This window comes from Coregonus clupeaformis, unplaced genomic scaffold, assembly GCF_020615455.1.
Source record: "Coregonus clupeaformis isolate EN_2021a unplaced genomic scaffold, ASM2061545v1 scaf2064, whole genome shotgun sequence".
In the NCBI taxonomy this organism is placed as follows: domain Eukaryota; kingdom Metazoa; phylum Chordata; class Actinopteri; order Salmoniformes; family Salmonidae; genus Coregonus; species Coregonus clupeaformis.
Genome location: NW_025535518.1, coordinates 1 through 13556, shown reverse-complemented (window position 1 = coordinate 13556; position 13556 = coordinate 1). Strand labels below are relative to the sequence as shown.

General features: G+C 45.5%; 1 pseudogene; it reads left to right on the top strand.

Moving 5' to 3' along the window:
- Positions 1 to 228: 228 nt before the first annotated feature.
- LOC121556066 lies at positions 229 to 11783 on the top strand (annotated as a pseudogene).
- The last annotated feature ends 1773 nt before the right edge of the window (positions 11784 to 13556 follow it).

Genomic DNA, 13556 nt, shown 5'->3' with positions numbered 1-13556 from the left:
TGGGGAGGCTGTTGCAAAGATGAAGTGAAGTCTTGTAACAAAATGTGTTTTTGAGGTGTGATTTGCTATGTTTTATTTTATTTCATTAATTTTATGTTTTCCACCAACGTTTTTCCCCTTTATGAATTTGAGAGGTATTGATGTAGGCGCTATAGCCTACATTTATTTCACTTTGTAAACGAATCTAAGGAAGGCTCTACTGCGCATGCTCTTGGGGGCGGGTGACAGATGACGATCGACTTCGCTGTACTGTACTTTGAAAGCCCGCTGTCCTCTCTCCCTAGTTGACACACGTTTGTGTTGAAGAAGAGCACTGATGCTCGGATTGTGTTATCCCGAACTTTGCCTCGAATCTCTGGCATTGCGGAATTGTCAGTATTCGGCGGCTGCCATCCCCCGTTCCGAACGCACAGCCCGAAGTGCATTATAACAAGGTAAGCGATAAGCATTCACAACCTGTGAATGACATGTTGAGTAGCTATTATCATTGCTGCACACGACTGAAATGATCAGTTTAGTGTATTTCTGTCATGTGTAATTCATTGCGAGGCAACTAGGCATACGTGAGAATTGCAATATATTTTGGCCTACTTGTTGATAACTCTTGTTAACATTAAAACACTTGACCTGATTGAACCTTGTGAGAACGTAGCTGATTAGATTTTGACAATTGCGTTCACATCTTACTTATCCGATACATTAGGTCAACTGAATTACATATACACTATGATGGTGTTATGCCAAACTGTAATGTGGCAGACAGCCAGAAACTTTCCAGGGTTGTATTAATAACACTTTTGCTAGAGTTGAAAGGCAAGCTTGTACATAGAGAGCCACAACATGTATGCGTTTCTGTTAAATTGTTTTGGGGGAATTTATATACCATTGTAATATTATGTCAGAGACAGTATCATACAATACTGCACAAATAAGAACTGAAGGTAAGTAATGGGATGCAACTGTACAATACAGTATTTATACTGGCTCCAATTTATTTTCGGTCTGTTGAATCAAACAGTTGTGATAAGATCTGTAATCTAAACATAGAGCCTAATCAAATCTCCTCTGTCTCATTACAGCTGTTCATCAATAATGAGTGGCAGGATGCGGTCAGCAAGAGGTCCTTCCCCACCATCAACCCAGCCACAGGAGAGGTCATCTGTCAGGTGGCTGAGGCAGACAAGGTCAGTGGCTGGAACTGCCTTGATACCTGGCCCTGTTCTGTCTAAATGCAAGACGTACATCCTTGGTTCCTTGGAGTAATCACTGATCCAATATAATTGGAGAGGTGAAAGCAGGGGTTCCACTAGCCTGCATAGCTTGGACCTATGCAGTCATAATGACTGCTTCAAGAAAGGGAGGACGGAAGACGCCATTTTCAAAGCATTTGTACAGGCCCCTCACTTTTCTGTATTCCAACAACAGTACATCCTTAGCATGCTAAGACAATGTGACAAGTTGCCTGGAAGCAGAAACATGACAATTAGGTGTGGTAGGAGGACGAGAGGGTAAAATAACCAGGGAAAAGGTTAACCTTAACAACAGGTGTAATTAGAGCACAGTCTTGCAGGGGCCAGGTGTGTGACCATCTTATTTGTGTTATTACACTGTCGTAATTAAATTACTTGATACGTTATTTTTTAAAGTTATATAATCCAATATTGCTGATTTGGTTTGCTTGTCTTTTCGTCTCCCTCTGTTTTCCCTCTGTGGCCTCCTCCTCCCTCTCTCCCTCTCTCCTCTCCCTCTCTCCAGGCAGATGTGGACAAGGCTGTGAAGGCTGCCAGGAGGCCTTCAGGTTTGGGTCACCATGGCGACGCATGGACGCGTCGGACCGCGGGCTGCTCCTGAGCCGGCTGGCAGACGCAATCGAGAGGGACACAGCCTACCTAGCGGTCAGTGACGCAGTCCCATTACTGCTGGTCAATGGAAATGATTAACTTGAAGTGGTGTTATGAGCGGCTAATTAGATGCACAACATTCCTGGTCTGGCACTCATGCCAAAGAAAGCAAAGTTGTTGGGATTGTATTAGAGTTTACTTGTGTGGCAATGGCACAGTGCTTTGTCTGATGACAAATGTTAGCATCCAGTGGTGGAAACGTTTTCCCTTTTACCTAGAAATATTATCTTCAAAAAAAGTATGTTCAGATATATTTATTTGGCTTGTGAACAGCAGCACCATATTTTGCAGAGTCAGTGTATTAGTCCTGTATTCCACAGGTTGCTGACCTGAGCAGCTCCCGCGCTGAAGTCACATGGTAGAGATAGAGACGAAGGGTCACGGCTAGGATCAACACTGAGAAACCACTGGGGAAGTGGTGTAAAATAATTCCTTAGTGCTGCTCTTCCAAGACACTACACAATGCATATTTGTTGGTGTTATGTTACAGGTTTGGCTTGTTTGGTGAAAGTAATAGGGGAAAGGCTATTGTGGTGAAAGGGTTTCTCTGGGCTTGTTTTGATAAAATAATGAACGGCCTCAGCACAGGAAGCTGCCATACTTTGCCTGGTAAATGAGGCCCTGCTAAAATCAGATTTCCTTTTGCTTACGCAAGGGATTGGTTCTTGGAGAGAGAAAACAAACCTGCTTAGTTTGTGTGTGTGTGTGCCTTTGTGTCTCTGTGTGTGTGTGTCTCTCCTCTCTGTGTTTGTGTGTGTGTGTGTGTGTGTGGGGGGGGGGTATTATCAGAGATAGTACATTTACATTTTTTAGTCATTTAGCAGACGCTCTTATCCAGAGCGACTACAGTTAGTGAATACATATTTTTTTTATACTGGTAGGATTGTTAGACAGTATTTAGATTGTACTTGATTAACTACTGTCAGATTGGCTTATCAGGGGTACAAGGTCCATCAGGGACCAAATAACACTGATTCTGTCCACTGGAACCGGCCCCACCTGCATGTTAATGATGGATATGGTGTGTATGTGAGAGGGAGTCTGTTCAGAGCCAAGCCAACACCAGTGACTCGTCAGTACTTGTAATTGTTATAAGACCGGCCAATCCCTGTTGAACTATGTACAGTCCAACTGTCCTCAACGTTAACTGTATGTGACTGTAAATGTTGTAGCTAGATACATTTTGTAGTGGTGTTATGTTGACCAACATCTACTCTTTCTGTTCCCCGTTTGCACAAGCCAATAAATGGTATGGAACTAATCGTTGATTCACTCTTGATGATGAGCCAATTAATTCCGGGTTTGTCTTGCTTGTGCAACAGTCTTCTGTTTTTCAAAATATTTGATTCCTAATGGACCTCAACTAAAGTGAGGGTTACTGGTGTTTAACTGGACTCTGGAAGTGATTAACACCCCTGTATCAGAAAATAGTCCCTGTCCAATTTGATATGATAATGTTATAGTATAACATCTGTTTAATCCATTAGCAGCATGTTACAGAGCCTACCTCTAAATACATACTGTATGCTGCTGTGGACAACACTGGATATCTATTAGCTCTTTCTAGGAAGGTATAGCAATTTTTTTAGGGGTAGATCTGCTTTAATATTGCAGAGATGGCTCCAGCAATGTAATTGTCTGCATCATTTCCAATCCCCCATATCTTTTTTTATTAAAATAAATACAATTTTATAATATTATTTTCCCCTAACCCTACCACCCCTCCCATAATTGGAGTAAACCCTAATGGACAACAACACATGATACAAAACAAATAAATGGACAACAACAACCTTAGGCTTCTACTTCCAGCTTATACATACTTGTCACACCCTGGCTCTGGGACTCATTATGTTGAGCCGGGGTGTGTTCATTTCTATGTGTGTATTTCTATGTTGGTGTTCATTCTAGTTTGTTGTATTCTATGTTTGCCTGAGGACTCCCGAATCAGAGGCAACGAGTGTCAGCTGTTGGCTGGTTGTCTCGATTGGGAGCCATCTTAAACTGTATGTTTTCCCTTTGTGGTTGTGGGTTTTTGTTCCGTCTTCGGTCATTGATACGTGGACGTCACGAAGTCGTTTCTTGTTTTGTTTCGTGCTTTAACTAATTAAAAAAGTCATGTTTGTTCATCACGCTGCGCCTTGGTCTACTCTTACCTAGACCTTGACAGAAAAACCCACCATGCAACGTATAACCAGCGTGTCCAGGGGCAGCCCTTGGGTGGACCATGGGAGGAAGCGCCTGGGAAGGCCTTGGCGAAAGAGGGGCAGCGTGTCCAGAGCAGGCAGCCTGGACATGGGAGGAGAATTATTGGACGGTAAAGGGTCCTGGACTTGGGGGAAGATGGACCTGGCCGGGATGGATGGCCGGCCATGGAGTGAGACGGTGGAGAGGAACACGGAGAGAGAGCAACGGCGTGATCAGGTTCGCGTCGGACGGTCGTGAGGCAACCCCAGAAATTTTTTAGGGGGCACACGGCATGGACGACGGGCTGACGGAGGAGAAAAGGGGCGGATCCAGAAGGCCACCAGGCCAGGGGTTCACCGCCCTGTACGTCCTGTGCGGATGCCTCACACAGAGTGTGGAGGGTAGGCATTCAGCCAGGACGGGTGGTGGCCGCTCTTCACTCCAGGCCTCCTATCCGTCTCCACAGTCCGGTTCGGCCTGTCCCTGCTCCACGCACCAAGCCTACGGTGTGCGTCGCCAGCCCAGCCCCAGCCTGTCCCTGCTCCAGCGCACCAAGCCTACGGTGTGCGTCGCCAGCCTACCCGGCTGTCCCTGCTCCACGCACCGGGCCTACGGTGTCGGTCGCCAGCCCAGCCCGGCCTGTCCTGTCCACGCACCAAGCCTCGGTGTGCGCGCCAGCCCAGCCCGGCCTGTCCCTGCTCCACGCACTAAAACTACGGTGCGCGTCCGCCAGCCGGTCCGGCCTGTTCCTGCCACCCGCACCAAGTCTACGTCGCGGTCGCCAGCCCAGTCCGGCCTGTTCCTGCCACCCGCACCAAAGTCTACGGTCTGTCGCCAGCCCGACCCGGCCTGTTCGCTCGCCACTAGCACCAAACCTACGGTGCGCAAGTGCCAGCCGTCCGGCCTGTTCCTGCCACCCGCACCAAGTCTACGTGCGCAGTCGCCAGCCCGACCTGCCTGTTCCTGCGCCACTCGCACCAAACCTACGTGTGCGCGTCGCCAGCCCGGTCTCGGCCTGTTCTGCCACTTCTCACTAAGTCCCACGGTGCGCGTCGCAAGCCCGACCCGGCCTGTTCCTGCCACTCGCACCAAACCTACGGTGGCGCGCCGCAGCCCGGGTCCGGCCTGTTTGCCACCCGCACCAAGTCTCACGGTGCGGTGCGCCAGCCCGACCCGGCCTGTTCTTGCCACTGCACCAAACCCACGGTGCGCGTCGCGAGCCCGGTCCGGCAGCTGTTCCTGCCACTGCGCTAAGCCAGGGGTTCGAGAAGTCAGCCTGGCAAGGCCCATCCTCTTCCACGCACCAAGCCAGGTGCGAGTCAGTCAGCCTGGTAAGGCCCGTCTCTTCCACGCACCAGGCCAGGGGTGCGAGTCGTCAGCCTGGCAAGGCCCGTTCCTCCTCCACGCACAAAGCCAGGGGTGAGTAGCGGTCAGCCTGGTAAGGCCGTTCCTCCCTCACGCACAGGAAGCCAGGGGTGCGAGTCGCACAGCCTGGTAAGGATCGCTCCTCTTAAGTCCAGTCCTGCTCCCGCGGCGGGGCCAGACTGGACCAGGGGCACTATGGGGGTGTTGAGGGTGGTGGTCAAGGCCGGAGCCAGGACCGCCAGCCGAGGAGGTATGCCCGCCCAGCCCTCCCCCTGTTTTGTTTAGTTGAGGCGCGTCGCTTAGTCCGCGCCTTTTTAGGATACTGTCACACCCCTGGCTCTGGGACTCTTATGTTGAGCCAGGGGTGTGTTCATTTCTATGTGTGTATTTCTATGTTGGTGTTCATTCTAGTTTGTTGTATTCTATGTTTGCCTGAGTGACTCCGCAATCAGAGCGCAACGAGTGTCAGCTGTTGGCTGGTTGTCTCTGATTGGGAGCCATATTTAAACTGTATGTTTTCCCTTTGTGGTTGTGGGTTTTGTTCCGTGTTCGGTCATTGATACCGTGGACGTCACGAAGTCGTTTTCTTGTTTTGTTTCGTGCTTTAACTAATTAAAGTCATGTTTGTTCATCACGCTGCGCCTTGGTCTACTCCTTACCTCGACCTTGACAATACTATATACATTTTACGGACACAGTATATTTCACTTTAGTTAACTTTTGTTTGTTTTTAATCCCATCCTTCAGCTACTCTTAACCCATCCCATCTATCGCTTTGTTTTGTGTATCAGTTCATAAACCATGTGCCATGGAATCAGTACATCAAAATCTATTCCAAACTGTTTTGCAATCTATATGGCACAGCTGTCAATTTTGTGGTCCTTAAATGAAACCGGTATCATTTTTTTAATTATCACAATTTTCTTTAACCAGGGTCATCTTTAATGCAGGGCCGACAGACAAGTCCTTACTTTTTTCCCCCTTCCACTTGTCTCTTCCGTTTCCACAGTAATGCTGCAATTAGTTGGTTGTAATTTTGGGTAGAGCAGACATTTCTATGTATTTTTGTCAGCTGCATGTGTGTCAACTCCACGAGTCGTATATATAAGTCATTTACAAAGATTTTTTATTTTTTTATTTATTCCAAAATAATGTTTTAAAATCAATTAGTATATTTGAGTTTAACCATAATATTTGTTGTATTATTTGTTCTGTCGCTTTTCTGGTGGATTAAACTGAAATTGCAACCAACTTTCTATGGCATGTTTTAAAAATTAGCCGATATTTTGGAGATTATTTCATTTTAAATAACTGAAAAGTGAGTAAGGTTGTAATCTGAATAAAGGGAAAAAGGCCATTCTTGAACATCGGGTGAGACAATCTTACTAATCTGCTAGAGAACCAGTTCGGATTTAAGTATAACTTTTCTATGACTGAAGCCTTTAGTGAGAGAGAGGTTCTAATGCTTTAATATTTAATAATTTATGCCCTCCGAATTCATACATCTAATTATATAAATAGGCCCTTTTATTTTGTCTGGCTTGCCGCTCCAAATAAAATTCAATATTTTTTTGCTCATATAATTTAAAAAACAAGTCGCTTAGGTGTAGGCAAAGCGTAAGGCAAATAGGTAAACTAGATATGACTAAAGAGTTAATCAGGTTGATTTTTCCACAAATAGACAGGTATTTTCCTTTCCATGGTAGCAAGATCTTAACTATTTTTGCTAACTTTCTATTAAAAAATGTATTGTAGTGAGAATCATTTCTTCGTTTCGCGGATATGAATACCGAGTATGTCCACATCACCGTCAGACTATTTTATCTGGTAAACTGCACGGTAATGTAAAGGTTGTATTTTTTAGTGATCCAATACGCTATAATAAACTGGGTGGTTCAAACCCTGATTGCTGATTGGCTGACAGCTGTGGTATATCAGACCGTATACCACGGGTATGACAAAACATTTTATTTTTACTGCTCTAATTACGTTGGTAACCAGTTTATAATAGCAATAAAGCCACCTCGGGGGTTTAGTGTAAATGGCCAATATACACGGCTAAGGGCTGTATCCAGGCACTCCGTGTTGCGTCGTGCCTAAGAACAGCCCTTAGCCGCGGTATATTGGCCAGTATACCACACCCCTCATGCCTTATTGCTTAAATAAGTTCATAATTTGGTTGTAATCCAGAGAGGTTAGAAAATTATCTAGATCCTCTGAGGCTGTTGGAGGGATCCAAATTGTGGCTTTAAAGAACAGGAATCATCAGCGTACAATGACACCTTTGTTTGACAATGTTACGTAATACAGAATGCAGCTTTGCTACTATCTGTCCTCAATCAACCTTTATTATTTAGGCATCGTGAACTCTCGTTGACACTTTCACCTTATTTTGCCATAGAACTGGAGACCCTGGACAATGGGAAGCCCTATGTCGTGTCCTACAGCGTGGACGTGCCCATGGTGGTCAAGTGCCTCAGGTCAGTCACAGTAATATAAATGCAGTGTGTGTGAGCAGCAGTGGAATGAACGCATGCATTTTATCCTTGGAGGATGGGGCTTTCAGCTCGACTGCCCCAAGCCTCTGAATGCCCTCCCCGGACCACCTGAAGGCACCACAGACCGCTGGGCTCCTTTAAAACGGGCCTAAAGACCTTTCTCTTAGGATGGCTTTCTGTTGATAGCTGTGCTCCTTGGTGACCTTGTCCTTGTAGCGTCAGCTGTGTTCTTTGTGTCAGTTGTCTTCTAAAATTCTATTTGGTTTTTTATTTTATGACTTTGAGGATTATTCTGTATAATGAAAAGCACTTTACAAATGTAATACATTATTATTATTATTATTATTATTATTTCTGCAAACCAAAATGTAAGAGTTGTTATAAATCTTAAGTGCCAGATGTGGCGTTATGCTATATGCGCTGAATGTTTGTTACATTTGTAAGTGTGTGTGAAGTTGTAGGGAGAGGCAGAGACAGAATGATGGTGAAAGAGAGGGGCAAAGAGGGTGAGAGTGACTGTGAATTAGTTCTTACAAAAATGTGACTGCCAGACTACCAAAGCTCCCTTTATTTGATTGGCTGGCACCCAGCACCATGACCTAGACTGCTTACTGTATACTCACTGTGGATCCAATCACTATCTCAATTACTGCAGGTGTGCTTGTTTACCTTTCAATGGCTTGTAAATAGACTCATTTACAGTTTCCTTTGAAAAACAAAATCGATTAACGGTCAAAGATGCATTGTCCTCATTTCCTTCTACTCTTGATATCTGAAACTATAGTTGCTGCAGTTCTCTTTCACAATAAACATGTACAGTGGGAAAAAAAGTATTTAGTCAGCCACCAATTGTGTGCAAGTTCTCCCACTTAAAAAAGATGAGAGAGGCCTGTAATTTTCATCATATGTACCGTCAACTATGACAGACAAATTGAGAGGAAAAAAAACCAGAAAATCACATTGTAGGATTTTTAATGAATTTATTTGCAAATTATGGTGGAAAATAAGTATCTGGTCACCTACAAACAAGCAAGATTTCTGGCTCTCACAGACCTGTAACTTCTTTTTAAGAGCTTCCTCTGTCCTCCACTCGTTACCTCAGTATTAAATGGCACCTGTTTGAACTTGTTATCAGTATAAAAGACACCTGTCCACAACCTCAAACAGTCACACTCCAAACTCCACTATGGCCAAGACCAAAGAGCTGTCAAAGGACACCAGAAACAAAATTGTAGACCTGCACCAGGCTGGGAAGACTGAATCTGCAATAGGTAAGCAGCTTGGTTTGAAGAAATCAACTGTGGGAGCAATTATTAGAAATGGAAGACATACAAGACCACTGATAATCTCCCTCGATCTGGGGCTCCACGCGCAAAGATCTCACACCCCGTGGGGTCAAAATGATCACAAGAACGGTGAGCAAAAATCCCAGAACCACACGGGGGGACCTAGTGAATGACCTGCAGAGAGCTGGGACCAAACTAACAAAGCCTACCATCAGTAACACACTAAGCCGCCAGGGACTCAAATCCTGCAGTGCCAGACGTGTCCCCTGTTAAGCCAGCATGTCCAGGCGCCGTCTGGAAGTTTGCTAGAGTGCATTTGGATGATCCAGAAGAGGATTGGGAGAATGTCATATGGTCAGATGAAACCAAATAGAACTTTTTGGTAAACTTACTAAGTCGATGTTTGGAGGACCAAGATTGCTGAGTTGCATCCAAAGAACACCATACCTACTGTGAAGCATGGGGGTTGGAAACATCATTCTTTGGGGGCTGTTTTTCTGCAAAGGGACCAGGACGACTGATCCGTGTAAAAAGGAAAGAATGAATGGGGCCATGTATCGTGGAGATTTTGAGTGAAAACCTCCTTCCATCAGCAAGGGCATTGAAGATGAAACGTGGCTGGGTCTTTCAAGCATGACAATGATCCCAAACACACTACGCCCGGGCAAAAGGAGTGGCTTCGTAAGAAGCATTTCAAAGGTCCTGGAGTGGCCTAGCCAGTCTCCAGATCTCAACCCCATAGAAAATCTTTGAGGGAGTTGAAAGTCTGTGTTGCTTTGTGACAGCCCCAAAACATCACTGCTCTAGAGGAGATCTGCATGGAGGAATGGGCCAAAATACCAGCAACAGTGTGTGAAAACCTTGTGAAGACTTTACAGAAAACGCTCTGACCTGTGTCATTGCCAACAAAGGGTATATAACAAAGTATTGAGAAACTTTTCTTATTGACCAAATACTTATTTTCCACCATAATTTGCAAATAAATTCATTAAAAATCCTACAATGTGATTTTCTGGATTTTTTCCCTCATTTTGTCTGTCATAGTTGACGTGTACCTATGATGCAAATTACAGGCCTCTCTCATCTTTTTTAAGTGGGAGAACTTTGTACAATTGGTGGCTGACTAAATACTTTTTTCCCCCACTGTATACATGGTAGCCCTACTGAGGAGTCTAGTGTCCTCCTGGTATTTACTGAATACAGAATGTAGTAATTACTTATTTAGTGCAGTTGAGAAATATTGACATCCCCATATCCCTTTTTGATGTATCTGAAAGGTGTAAGATTTTGAGGATTCTTGAGTCCAAGTGTTTACTGTCTCTGTGTGTGCATATGTGTGCACAGGTACTATGCAGGCTGGGCAGATAAGTGGGAGGGGAAGACCATTCCCATTGATGGAGACTTCTTCTGCACACCGTACCATGAGCCCATCGGTGTGTGTGGCCAGATCCTACCGGTGAGTGAGTGAAGGAGCTGTTCAGGGGTTAATGATGGATCTTGATGAATCTTAAGCTGTTCAGGGGTTAGAATGGACCTCCTTGATGAATCCTAAACTGTTCAGGGGTTAGGGATGGACCTCCTTGATGAATCCTAAGCTGTTCAGGGGTTAGGAATGGACCTCCTTGATGAATCCTAAGCTGTTCAGGGGTTAGGGATGGACCTCCTTGATGAATATTAAGCAAACATTCTCAATAGTTCATGTTCAAATTTGGTATTTTTAACCAGCTAACATGTCACTAGTGTATTACCACGTACGCATTTGTGGCCCCTCTTGCCTGTGGTGAGAATCCGGTGTGCTTGCTCAGTCTGTCATGGTGAAAGAGACTGGAGAGGAAATAAGAGCTGGCAGAGCAGTTTCAGTGTGTTGGCTTGGTGTCCCGCCAGCCAATGGGAAAGGGAGGGAGGGGAGGAGAGGGGGAGGGGACGGAGGGAGGGGAGGCGGAGGGAGGGAGGGATAGGGGATCATTTAAGGCAAGCAAACCCTGCCTCCAAAACCTGGCAGGGCTGCAAGGCTGTTTTGTATAAATATAGTGTCAGCCTGACTTTAGAATGTGTTGGGAGTGCATGCATGGATTTATGTCTGTGCACGCGTTTATAGCACACATGTTTGGATATGGTCTGTCTTTACCATTCACTGTCTTCTCCTCCTCCCTCTGTTCCTTCCCCCTCAGTGGAACTTCCCTCTTCTGATGGCAGGCATGGGAAGCTGGGCCCAGCTCTGGCTACAGGCAACACGTGGTGATGGAAGGTGGCTGAGCAGACCCTCACTGCCCTGTATGTGGCCAGTCTCATCAAGGAGGTTGGCACACTAACACACACGACACACACATATACCAGCACACCACACCCCTCCTTACCACACTTTAAGCACAGTTTCAAATGTGTGAAGGATGTACAAGTCTAGTACATTTGTCTCTCTCTCTCTCTCTCAGGTTGGTTTCCTCCAGGTGTGGTGAACATCCTGCCTGGTATGGGTCCATCTGCTGGTTCTGCACTCGCCTCCCTACATGGATGTGGATAAGGTGGCTTTCACGAGGTCTACTGAGGTAAGACAGACAGCCCATACCTCAGGCAGCTCAAAGAACTGAGTCGCTGCTTTAGTAATCTTAGATGACTAACCAATCCCATGACACCTGCATAAATCATATGTAATTCTCAGAAATGAAAATCAACCACTCTGCAAGTGCCTCAATTGTATGTCTATTTGGATATACTCTATGTGCTGATATTTTTTCTTTTCAAATGTGTGTTTGGGTGTATTAGTGTGTGAATGAGAATGCTCCTGTGCTGTCTAAGCAGCTCCATGCTCTACAGTGGGGGAAAAAGTATTTGGTCAGGGGCCACCAATTGTGCAAGTTCTCCCACTTAAAAAAAGATGAGAGAGAGGCCTGTAATTTTCATCATAGGTACACGCCAACTATGACAGATAAAATGAGGGAAAAATCTAGAAAATCACATTGTAGGATTTTGTATGAATTTATTTGCAAATTATGGTGGAAAAATAAGTATTTGGTCAATAATAAAAATTTTCTCAATACTTTGTTATATACTCTTTGTTGGCAATGACACAGGTCAAACGCGCTTTCTGTAAGCCTTCACAAGGTTTTCACACACTGTTGCTGGGTATTTTGGCCCATTCCTCCATGCAGATCTCCTCTAGAGCAGGGATGTTTTGGGGTCTGCCGCCATCAACACAGACTTCTCAACTCTCTCCCCAAAGATTTTCTATGGGGTTGAGAGATCTGGAGACTGGCTAGCCACTCCAGGACCTTGAAATGCTTTGTACGAGCCACCGCGCTCCGGCGGTGGTGTTTGGGATCATTGTCATGCTGAAAGACTCCAGCCACGTTTCATCTTCAATGCCCTTTGCTGATGGAAGGAGGTTTTCACTCAAAATCTCACTGGTATACATGACCCCATTGGCCCATTCTTTCCCTTTACACGGATCAGTCAGTCCTGGTCCCTTGGCAGGGAGAACAGCCCCAAAGCATGATGTTTCCACCCCCATGCTTCACAGTAGGTATGGTGTTCTTTTGGATGCAACTCAGCATTCTTTGTCCTCCAAACACGACTGAGGTTGAGTATTTACCAAAAAGTTCTATTTTTTGGTTTCATCTGACCATAAGGACACCCTCCCAATCCTCTTCTGGATCATCCAAATGCCTCTAGCAAACTTCAGACGGGCCTGGACATGTACTGGCTTATGTAAGCAGGGGGACACGCCTGGCACTGCAGGACTTGGAGTCCCATGGCGGCGCAGTGTGTTACTATTGATGATGGTAGGGCTTTGTTACTTTGGTCCCAGCTCTCTGCAGGTTGATTCACTAGTCTGGTGGTTCTTGTGATCATTTTGACCCCTACAGGGTGAGATTCTGGGCGTGGAGCTCCCAGATCGAGGGAGATTATCAGTGGTCTTGTATAATAATAATAGTAATATTAGTCATTTAGCAGACGCTCTTATCCAGAGCGACTTTAAGCAATTAAGGCTAAGCGCCTTGCCCAAGTGGGCACATCGACAGATTTTTCACCCTAGTCGTCGGGATTGGAACCAGCGATCTTTCGCCTACTGGCAGCAACGCTCTTAACCACTGAGCTACCTAGCCGCCCCCAAAAGTATGTCTTCCATACTTCCTAATAATTGCTTCTAAGCAGTTGATTTCTTCAAACCAAGCTGCTTTACTCTATTGCAGATTCAGTCTTCCCAGCCTGGTGCAGGTCTACAATTTTGTTTCTGGTGTCTTTGACAGCTCTTTGGTCTTGGCCATAGTGGAGTTTGGAGTGTGACTGTTTGAGGTTGTGGACAGATGTCTTTTATACTG